General features: G+C 51.8%; 1 pseudogene; it reads left to right on the top strand.

Moving 5' to 3' along the window:
* Positions 1–2,083: 2,083 nt before the first annotated feature.
* Positions 2,084–9,573, top strand: LOC123039291 (probable leucine-rich repeat receptor-like protein kinase At5g63930; annotated as a pseudogene).
* The last annotated feature ends 2,511 nt before the right edge of the window (positions 9,574–12,084 follow it).

Genomic DNA, 12,084 nt, shown 5'->3' with positions numbered 1-12,084 from the left:
ACGAATGAAATCCGGACATCCGTGCTATTCGTCCGCTCTATCCCAAACGGACGCACCCAGATGGGATGGGGTCGCGCGCTGAAGTTGGCCTCATATTATACTACTCCTTCCGTCTGATAATATAAAAGCATTTTTTTACTACATTAGTGTTAAAAACGCTCTTATATTATAAGACGAAGGATGTACCAAAGAAGAAGAGAAAAAACACTATTCTACCATGTTCTCCGCGTCAATACTGTCCCTGTTCCCATTGTAACTTGCAAGTAGCACCGTCAGTACCGTCTGGCCACTTCGCTCACAGTTGAGCTGTGGTCCGTCCTTCTCCATTCATCTTCTCTTGCCTGTGCTGCTCACCGTTCCCCCGAAGAGGCGAATTTGAACGCGGCGATCGGATGCTTGTCTTGATCGGCCTTTATAATTATACTGTTGAGTCCTCGCATTACAAAGTCATGATACCGGCCAGAAAGAAATGTTTACTGAAACGTGTGTATGAAACCTATGGACATATTTAATTGATCTGGAACCGATGCTCTGGTCTTCCCGGAGACTTTCTTCCCCAGAATAAAGCGAAGTCAGAGTGCTCAAGTTATCCCATGATTTGATCCGTTCTTTCAAAGGATAGACATGTTTACTGAACTGAATACTATAGGGTTGCAGAGCCGGCTTCCAGCGAATGGTGTGTCAAAGATAGTTCAAAAAAAAAAAGGTGTGTCAAAGATGCTGACAGAACAAGCATCTTATTCCTCAAAGAAAATTGTATTGGGACAGACGATTTTTATTTTTATTTTGGAGAAGGCGATTTTTGTTGACCTGGTGCATATACAATGCTCATGTACTACAAATACGATCAGTACCGTAATGCTTACAGAAAAAAAAGCAGATAATAAGATGGAGGCGTCATGTGTGAATTTGACTGTGCAAAAAAGAAGGAATTTCAGCGTACAAAGGCTCTGGCTCATCGTCGCTCGATCGCTTCGTGGAAATGGTCGCCTTTCGCCGGAAAACCCGGGCAAGGGGAAGCTTCTCTCTGGGCTGCCAACAGTGCCTCGAGTCGACGCACGGCGCAGCTGGGCGTGCACGTGAAACGCCGACCCAAACATCTGTCGGGGGCGGTTTCTGCCTGCCTCAGTCCCCCGACGTCGCACTGGCACTGATCGATCCATCCAGGTCCAGCCGTCCAGATAAAGAAAAGAAAAGAAAAAGATGAGAGCAGGGTGAGTAAACTAGAAGGCACCCCGGTCCACCCGTGCAACTCCACGTAGCGGTTCCCTACCTAGATAGCTGCATCTGCATTGCACGCACTCGCACGCACGTAAAGGAGCACATCCTTTTTGCGCGATCCTCCTCTCTCTGGCTCGCGCACCCCAAGGCCAGGCCAGGCCAGGTACGACGACCGCTGGTACTCCTCTCCAGCCACGGTGAAACCAACCTAGTGGCTAGTGGTAGTATGACCGGGAAGAAAAATGCACGGTGTTGTGTTGGGCAGGGCGAACGGACGAACGAACCAACTCAGGGCATCTGATCACACGCACACGCGATGCTTTCGTGGTGGTGGTGGCAAGCGTGCGCATCTGCCTTTCTCCGTGTCTCGACATGTACAGGGCCGGCCAGCAACCCGTGCTCCAACGCAGCGGCTGAGCTCACCCGTGAGCCGTGAGCCATCCACCCATCAGGCCATCACCCATGACAGGACAAAAAACCAATCAGCTCCCATGCTAATCCGTAGAGACACGCATGGAAGACGTATGATTAGCGCTAATTTGTCACAACCGAACCAGCATGATTAGTAGTATCACTAGTACGTATTTCCTTTTTCTGGAGTGACAGATAACCAGTGTTGCACTGCTCTCCCAAACCAACCAGCAGGGCACCTGCCTACCCTACTTATCAGTACACATACGTACTAGTAGTACTCCTACCCTAGCACTTAACTCCAAACCTCAGCACCCAAATTAAAGGCCAGAAGCAAACAAGAGAAATTAAAGACTACTCCGCGAGAGCCCAGCCTAAAAGTGCCGGGTGGGCCCGGACGGATTAGGACGAAAAGCAAGCTCCAGCCAAAGCAAGCAAAGAGAAGGGGCAAGGGAAAGCAAAGGGGCCGAGGCTAGATCGAGGGAAGGAGAGGGACCGCCCGCGATTGCTACGCTTCGCGAGCGTGCTTGCCTGCCATTTCCTCCCGTCCCCGGCCCGAACCAATTTCTTCTCCACCCCCCCTCCCTCCTCCCCTACCACCACCTCCATCACCTCTCCTCCCCCTCCTCCTCTCCTAGCTAGCTAGCTCTCTTGCCGTCATCACACCGCCTCCTCTCCCCTCTCTCTCCACTCCGCGGCGGCGCATCCGTCTCTCCATCGCCCATTCACCACTCTTCGCCCGGCGGCGGCAGTGAGTCGGCGCTAGACCGCAGCCCCCGGCGGCTGCGGCGGCGGGACTGCGCGTGGCAGAAGCGCGGCGGAAGACGCGGTGAGTTGGGCCTCCTCCCTCGCTCTTGTTGCGTGCATGCGTCCGCATTATTAGCCCACCGGTGCTCCGTGCTGTTTATTTCCTGTGCTGGTTTGTGGTTGCGGGTGGTGGGGGTGGCGTTAGTTACTGCGCGCAGCTCGCTCGCTCGCTCTGGGCGGAGTGAAAGCCCCGCTCCTTTTGCTCGCAGATCTGTTTCGGCAGTGGTGGTGCGCGGCGGTGCTGTTCCTGGGTCCCTCCTTCCGATGGGCCGGGGGCTCCCGCGATTTCAGGGGGTCGCGGTCCCTCCAGGGTTCTTATTGGGTGCTTTCAAAGATCTTTTTCTGCAAATATATGGTGCGATTGGTAGCCGGCTACTCCTGTTTCGGGTTTCCTTGATTGGTCCTACTACCGAGTAAGCATTATTTTCAGGCGGGTGATTCGATTCTTGTCGCTTTTCAGCGATTCTTCCCGGTGCTAGATTCTTGATTTGGAGCTGCTCAGTTTGCTCCTGAATTCGATTCTTGGTACTACCATAGCTTTCATTCCTATCTTGGATTGTCGTACTGTCCATTTCTCTGAAAATGAAGGCGAAGCAAAATAGAGTACCGCTAGTTTCCTGCAGATAGACAGATGGTTGTGCTGTTAGAATCTTTCCTGATTAGAAGCATTTCTCTTGCGGCATGTTCTCACAATTCTCTGCTTGCATTCTGTTTCAGGAAGTCTGAAAGCCACGGAGATGCACAAGGCTACAGCAGTTGTTATGCTTCTTGTTCGGCTCTGAGCATTGGTTGATTCGCGAAGTGAAGATAGCATGGACCCTGGGACGGCATCCACGTCCTGGGGTTTGCAACTCGGCGTGGTGCTGGTCTTTCTGCTGGCCTCTGGCTGCCAGGGCCTGAACCATGAGGGCTGGCTTCTCCTGGCGCTCAAGAGCCAGATGATTGACACTTACCACCACCTTGACAACTGGAACCCCAAGGATCTATCGCCGTGCGCGTGGAGTGGTGTGAACTGCTCCTCCTCCTCGTCGTCCTCCAGGCTAGCAGTGGTGTCTCTCAACGTCAGCAACATGAACCTGTCGGGCACCGTCGGCCCGGGCATTGGCGGTCTTACTGAACTGACTAGCCTCGATCTCTCCTTCAATGAGTTCTCTGGTGCCATCCCTCCGGAGATTGGGAATTGCTCAAAACTGTTGTTGCTCAACTTGAATAACAATAATTTTGACGGTACAATCCCGCCTGAGCTCGGGAAGCTGGCCATGCTGACCGGATGCAATCTGTGCAATAACAGGCTCCATGGTCCAATACCTGATGAGATTGGTAACATGTCATCACTTCAAGACTTGGTGGGGTACAGCAACAATCTCTCCGGTTCTATACCGCATTCTGTCGGCAAGCTCAAGCACCTCAAGACTATCCGGCTGGGACAGAATCTTATATCTGGCAGCATTCCTGCCGAGATAGGCGAATGCCGTAACCTGACCGTGTTTGGTCTTGCGCAGAACAAGTTAGAAGGCCCTTTGCCAAAAGAGATTGGGAGGTTGGGTCTCATGACAGACCTAATCCTGTGGGGAAATCAGCTTTCTGGCCCCCTTCCTCCAGAGATCGGGAATTGTACAAATCTCAGGACAATTGCCCTTTATGATAATGATCTGGTTGGTCCTATACCGGCAATAATTGGGAACATTACTTACCTTGAGAAGCTATATCTTTACAGGAATTCCATAAATGGTACCATTCCATCTGAAATTGGGAAGCTTTCTTTTGCAGAAGAGGTTGATTTTTCAGAGAATTTCTTAACGGGAGGGATACCAAAGGAATTAGGCAACATACCAGGGTTGTATCTACTCTACCTCTTCCAGAATCAGCTTACTGGCTTTATTCCTAGTGAGTTGTGTGGATTGAGGAACTTGAGCAAGCTTGATCTTTCGATCAATTCACTCACTGGCCCAATTCCAGCAGGATTTCAGTACATGACCAAGCTAATCCAGCTGCAACTCTTCAACAATATGCTATCAGGGGACATACCTCCAAGGTTTGGCATTTACAGTCGACTGTGGGTGGTGGATTTCTCAAATAACAACATTACAGGGCAGATACCTAGAGATCTTTGTAGGCAGTCAAACCTTATCTTGTTGAATCTGGGGTCTAACAAGCTGACTGGAAACATACCTCACAGAATCACCAGCTGTAAATCCTTGGTGCAGCTTCGTCTCAGTGACAACAGTCTGACAGGAAGCTTCTCCACTGATCTCTGCAATCTGGTGAATTTGACAACAATTGAGCTCGCTCGAAACAAGTTCAATGGCCCTATTCCTCCTCAGATTGGGAATTGCAATGCTCTGCAGAGGCTTAACCTTGCAAATAATTATTTCACATCTGAGTTGCCCCGAGAAATTGGGAAATTGTCAAAGCTTGTTGTCTTCAATATCTCGTCTAACAGGCTAGGAGGAAGCATACCATTGGAGATCTTCAATTGTACAACGTTGCAACGTCTTGATCTCAGCCAGAATAGCTTTGAAGGTTCATTGCCAAATGAAGTTGGTAGACTGCCTCAGTTGGAGCTTCTCTCGTTCGCTGATAATAGGTTATCTGGGCAGATGCCACCTATTCTCGGTAAACTTTCACATTTGACAGCACTGCAGATTGGTGGCAATCAATTCTCCGGTGGAATACCAAAGGAGCTGGGCCTGCTCTCAAGCTTGCAGATTGCCATGAATTTGAGCTATAATAATCTCTCCGGGAATATACCATCAGAGCTTGGGAGTCTTGCATTATTGGAAAGTTTGTTTCTCAATAATAACAACCTTACAGGTGAAATCCCAGATACATTTGTAAACCTGTCAAGCTTGCTTCAGCTCAATGTCTCGTACAATAATCTCACCGGTACTCTCCCCCCTGTTCCGCTTTTTGACAACATGGTTGTGACCAGCTTTATTGGAAACAGAGGACTCTGTGGTGGACAACTTGGCAAGTGTGGATCTGAGTCACCCTCCTCTTCCCAGGCATCCGACTCGGTCAGTCGCCCTATGGGCAAGATCATAGCAATTATTGCTGCCGTTATTGGAGGAGTATCACTTATTCTTATTGCCATACTTTTGCACCATATGAGGAAACCATTAGAAACAGTAGCCCCTTTGCAAGACAAGCAAATTCTATCTGCTGGGTCTAACATTCCTGTTTCTGCGAAGGATGCGTATACATTTCAGGAACTGGTCTCTGCTACAAATAATTTTGATGATAGTTGTGTCATTGGACGGGGTGCTTGTGGAACTGTGTACAAAGCCGTCCTGAAGCCTGGGCAGATAATTGCGGTAAAGAAGTTGGCTTCTAACAGGGAAGGAAGCAACACAGATAACAGCTTCCGTGCAGAGATCATGACTCTTGGAAAGATAAGACATCGTAACATTGTGAAGCTGTACGGTTTCATCTATCACCAGGGTGCAAACCTTTTGTTGTATGAGTACATGCCAAGAGGCAGCCTTGGAGAGCTACTTCACGGAGAATCTTCTTCTTCACTCGATTGGGAGACACGCTTCACGATAGCCCTTGGGGCAGCTGAAGGGCTTTCATACTTGCATCATGGTTGCAAGCCTCGGATCATCCACCGTGATATCAAGTCAAATAACATTTTACTTGATGACAACTTTGAAGCTCATGTTGGTGACTTTGGGTTGGCTAAGGTGATTGACATGCCAGTCTCAAAGTCCATGTCTGCAATTGCTGGTTCATATGGCTATATTGCACCAGGTGAGTCTTAAGTTTTCTCCACATCCTACAAAGCAAATTCCATTTGTATGTCACTACTATCTTGCCCTATATGCTTTTTTTACTTGAATCTTTAGTTAAGCGATGAATGGTCAACAAAGTACTGATCCAGTTCTTTTCATTTGATCAGAGTATGCGTACACCATGAAGGTGACCGAGAAATCTGACATATACAGCTATGGCGTCGTGCTGTTGGAGCTGCTAACCGGCCGCGCGCCTGTGCAACCAATAGAGTTGGGAGGTGATCTGGTAACATGGGCCAAAAATTACATCAGGGACAATTCTCTGGGTCCAGGGATATTCGACAGTAATCTCGATATGGAAGATAAAGCCGTCGTCGATCATATGATCGAGGTCTTGAAAATTGCTCTGCTATGTAGTAACCTGTCGCCGTACGAGAGACCGCCGATGCGGCATGTTGTAGTTATGTTAAGCGAGTCGAAAGATAGGGCCCGGGCAAGCTCTGCGTCGTCACCTGCTTCTGATCGTTCTTCGAAGAAGGATAGCTCATGATGTATTTATATATATAAGTTCAGTTAGTGGAAAGCAATCAATACCAGTTGCTCCCTTTCCCCTGTTGCTTATGGTGGGGGTTTGGGAGCATGCACTCATTCTTTCTGTCAATTGTTTTCTAGTGGGATAAATAATACTGACTGATAACAGTGGGATAGTGTCAATTGTTAGCCTCTCTGATGAAGAAGGTACCCTCGAGTCCAGACAGTAACCCTGAGTAGTTAAGGTCAGGGTTCCTCCCTGGACGTGGTGCTGTGCCTCTTGCTTAGATTTGGGTTTAGTATTGAGATTTCTCACTGTTGGAATATGAATTTGCTTTTGCTGGAACAACATGGTCTTTCTGAACTTGTGACACTCTCAGCTGGGTTTTATCTGACCTTCCTCGGTGCAATTTTTGTCTAAACTTTCTAGCTGAGTTTTTTCTGACCTTCCTCGGTGCATCTTTTATCTGAACTTTCTAAACTTAGGGCAACTTCAGAAAGACACGGTTCTGTCCGCTTTTCATCCTTTTGGGTTAGCTGAAGGCGCCTTGTCCAGCTGAGTCCGCCCAAACCTGGTTGGTGCACCCAATGGGCCGACGCATTTCGTCCGTGTGGCTGAATTTTTGGCAAGCAAATTAAACCTAAATTAGGGCCAAAGGCCGTAGTTCATGCCGGTACACTTGCCAACCTTCATCTGGCCAGCCCTCTTCGCTGACTGTATGGCCCGCTGCTCCGGCGTCTGCTTCTTAGGTTGCTTCTTGTGCACGGGGCGGGCCCGGACGGCCACACCATCGACCGTGGTGGCGGGGACAATAGCGATAGTGAGGTTTGGCACGTCGACCATGGCAGGAGGGCGGGAGGGTTTTGGAAGAGGGGTGAAATGAGGTGGATGTGCCACCGACGGGCGGACCAGAGAAGATAAGGGTGGGCGTCGCACGCGTCGAAGCCATGTCCGCGCCAACGCGTACTTGGCCCGAATTTGGGCCTGGTCACGGGCAGATGAAAAAACGGACGGGCGTTCGTTGCGTGGACGCGTTGGGCTGCTGTTTCTGTCCATTCGGGGCTGTTTCTGTCCAAATTCGACCCAAACAGGGTTGGACTTGCCCTTAGGAATGTGCTTCACAAGGTCTAGTCGTCCAGGGTCACTCTACTCCACCGAACAAGCCACCCCCGCCAGACCACTACCATGGCAGCAGAGGAAGCAGGGAGGCAACACCCGCACGTCGTCCTCTTCCCCTTCCTCGCGCGCGGCCACATCCCCGCCTTCCTCCGCCTCGCCGGCCTCCTCCACGAGCTGCGCCCGGGCATCACCGTCACCCTGGTCTCCACCGCGCGCATCCTCGATTCCATCTCCCTCCCGCCCACCAACCCTCCTATCCGCCTCCACGCGCTGCCGTTCGCGCCCGCGGACCACGGCCTGCCGCCCGGCGCCGACTCCCTCGCCGACCTCCACGTCCACCAGTTCATCACCTTCTTCCAGGCGTCCGAGTCCCTCCGCCCCGCCTTCGAAGGGTTCGTCTCCGGCATACGGTCCCCGGTCTGCATCGTCGCCGACGCCTTCTTCGGCTGGACGGCGGACGTCACGCGCGCGCACCGCGCGTTCCACGCGGTCTTCCTCACCGGCGGCGCCTTCGGCTTCGCCGTCTTCTTCTCCGTGTGGGAGCACCTGCCGCACACGCTCGCCGCCGGCGACGAGTTGCCTCTGCCCGATTTCCCCACCGTCGTTCTCCACCGCACGCAGATCCCGCGGTACATACTCGCGGCGACCGGGTCCGATCCCTGGACGGCCTTCTTTCGGCGGGTCATCTCGCTTTGCCGCAAGACCGATGCGGTCCTTGTCAACACCGTACAAGAGCTCGAGTCCTCCGGGCTAGACATGCTCAGGAGAACCTTCGGCGTCCGACCATGGGCGATCGGGCCAATTCTCGCGGCGCCAACGACTCCGTCGGCCTCGCAGGACGATGCCAGCATCATCCGGTGGCTGGACGTGCACCCGCCGTGCTCGGTCCTGTACATATCCTTCGGCTCGCAGAACAGCATCAACGCCGATCAGATGATAGAGCTGGCACGGGGTCTGGAGGCCAGCGGGCGGCCGTTCCTCTGGGCCCTCCGGCCACCGCTGGGGCTCGACGCGAAGGACGGATTCAAGCCGGAGTGGCTCCCGGCCGGCTTCGAGGAGCGAACGGCCGTGGCCAACAGGGGACTGCTGGTGCGCGGCTGGGCGCCGCAGGTGCTGATCCTGGCGCACCCGTCCACCGGCGCGTTCATGAGCCACTGCGGGTGGAACTCCATCCTCGAGAGCCTGTGCCACGGCGTGCCGGTGATCGGGTGGCCGCTGGGGGCCGAGCAGTTCTTCAACGCGATGCTGGTGGTGGAGTGGGGCGTCTGCGTGGAGGTGGCGCGCGGGAACATGGAGAGCTCGGTGGTGGCGATGGGGGCCGTGACCGACGCCGTGGGGACGGTGATGGGGGAGACGGAGAAGGGCGGCGAGATGAGAAGGAATGCGGGGGTGATCGCGCGCGCGATGGCGGCCGCTTGGGAGGGGCCGCGCGGGTCATCGGCGGTGAGCTTGGAGGGGTTCCTCGGATGCGTTGAGACGTCCGTGCGTTGAGATTTCCGCGTCTATGCTGTTATACGGACAACGATCTTTCTATTGTGGGATGGAGGGGTTAACTCTGAAATCTCGGCAATGCTACACACACGGCATCAGTTTACCCGGGTTCACGGAGAGGCTGAGGTGGAGTTTTTTAATTGGTTGCAAATCAGGATGAAGGGCCCCATCCCAGCTGAAAATCAGGCGGGCAAGTTTAATTAGGAGGAAAGAGCCCGTATTAGTCTGTAAGAGTCCATGAGTCTAGCATTTTCGCTGAAATCTTTGTGTCGCACACCCAGATAGTTTGAATTTCACAATAGAGTGGGGTTTTTTGGAGGACGAACTACCCGTATTCTCGTCCAGCCGTGCGAAGGTTGTGATGTGTGCAGAGTGGTTTTCTGGTAATATACGCGTGCCACTGCATAGAAATACGGACGCAGCTTCAGTGACTTCATGAAGCTAAATCTCACCGTAACTTAGCCTCCATTATCAGCCGTCCATTCAAAATCCGACAGACCGGATTGATTCATATTCGAATGAATTCTTAAAGTGTTCAGAAAAAATTGAAAAAATTCCAATAAATAGTCAATGTTCTGTTTAGTATTCTGTGAAAATTTCAATCCATTTGGATATATAGCTTGCGAATACACATTTTTTTATTTGAGCTCAAAAAGCTACTTAATCACAAATCATCCATCCAAATGGGGTTGAAACTTTCCCAGAATATAAAACGAAACATTTATGATTTATTGGATTTTTTTCATTTTTCCCGAACACTTTAAAATTTTCAGTATGGAAAATAGGTCAATCTGGAACGTTGGATCTTTAACGGACGGCTGGTAATGAGGGCTAAGTTACACCGAGACTTGGCTTCATAAAGTCACTGAAGCTGCGTCCTAGAAATACATAGGTGCCATTGACTGTTGTACCTTCTTTGTACATGAGTCTCTGTTAGAGCATCTTCAATAAATAATGTAGATGTAAAAAAAGTTACATCTCCACCTCCCGGGGAGGTAGACAACACCTGAATATGCAAATTTGCATCGCCAAATGCCCAACTGCCTTCAGTTTGCTTTCGCTTGCCCGACCCCTGCCCGCCCGACGGCTGCCCAACTTTGTCACAGGCCCAAAATCGTCGCCGTCGTTGCCCACCCGCCCACCTTCGACCCCGCCGCAACTCCGCCTGCCTGTCCCCCGCCGCCTGCCTCGCCGGAGTAGTGTCTGTCGTCCCCCGCAGCCACCGATTCGATTTCGGCCGCCGCTTCGAATCGAGGATTCGCCGGAGGTCCGGCTGTTGTAATGGCATTGACGGCGCAGTCGTGGATGGGGTGGATGTTTTGCTAGCCTCGACCCACCGTGGGACCTAGGGGGCCGCGCCATGCCGCTTGCCCGTGGCTGCCCGCCTTCGCCGTTCTTCTGGCCGCACGAACCCTCCCGCCCGCGAGCGAAGCTAGCGCGAGGAGCTGTCATGTTCTCTACAAGGCCGCCGAACGGCTGCCCAACCCACCGCCAGCCGTTTTCTTCCACCTTGCACGCATGGTGTTTGAGGAAATTCCCCCAAGGTAAAAACTGTGCAAACCATGAGTTTTTTGTCGGGCGTGATGATATAGTTTGACGGTGATTTTCATATTGTAGATAAGCTCGTGTGACTCCTCTTACGTGCAAGATTCCTCCTCTTATGAGGAGTTTGATTTGACTAAAGAAGAGGATATTGCTATGCTAGTGGCGCTCCATGACCTCGTTTGTGAAACATATCGGATGCGCGGGCCCTCGAAAGCGAGGTGCCTTGTGCTGCATGTCGGTCAGGATCTGAGCATAGGTTTGTTCCTGAGCCCTTCCATTCATGTCCATCCAGGCGTCGTAGCCGGCCTGACCAGCTAGCGCGTGCCCATGCGATCCGTAAATGGATCGTGTTGGGACCTGGTTCGCGTTCAGCTTCCGTCGTTGGTCATGTGGTTTGGGGTATTGGACCGGGTCCTTGCCTTCACGACGTGGTGTATTGGGGGATTGCTATTTTCCCCTACTGGCATGGCGTGTCCCCTGGGAGGGCTATCAATGTTGGTGTCAAAACCGGCAGATCTTGGGTAGGGGGTCCCGAACTGTGCGTCTGAGGATCAAAGGTAACAGGAGGCAGGGGACACGATGTTTTACCCAGGTTCGGGCCCTCTTGATGGAGGTAATACCCTACGTCCTGCTTGATTAACTTTGATGAGTATAGGGGTTAGAAGAGTTGATCTACCACGAGATCGTAATGGCTAAACCCTAGATGTGTCTAGCCTGTATGATTATGATTCTCCCTCTACGGACTAAACCCTCCAGTATATATAGACACCGGAGGGACCTAGGATTGTACAAGATCGGTTTACAGAGAAAGGAAGATGTGACATCCGAAAGCCAAGCTTGCCATCCACGCAAAGGATAGTCCCGTCCGGACATGAGGGAGAGCCTTCTGTCTCGTATCTTCACAACCCATTAGTCCGGCCCACGTCACATAGGCCGGCTCCCCGAGGACCCCATAGTCCAGGACTCCCTCAGTAGCCCCTGAACTAGGGTTCAATGACGATGTATCCGGCACGCATATTGTCTTCGGCATTGCAAGGCGGGTTCCTTCTCCGAATACTTCAATACAGTGCTCCGCACATAATGGATGTATCCGGCTCCGTTTAATAATCACAACCTTGAGCTGTAATAGCAAAAATACTCAAAACTAGGTAAGTAACGTCCATAGGCGATTTTCCCGGTGAGGCGTTATGTCCTGGCTCGATTAATATTCTGAACCATTTTACAGTC

This window comes from Triticum aestivum, chromosome 2B, assembly GCF_018294505.1.
Source record: "Triticum aestivum cultivar Chinese Spring chromosome 2B, IWGSC CS RefSeq v2.1, whole genome shotgun sequence".
Lineage (NCBI taxonomy): Eukaryota > Viridiplantae > Streptophyta > Magnoliopsida > Poales > Poaceae > Triticum > Triticum aestivum.
The sequence above is the reverse complement of the archived record's forward strand: the minus strand, read 5'-3'. Positions and strand labels throughout refer to the sequence as shown.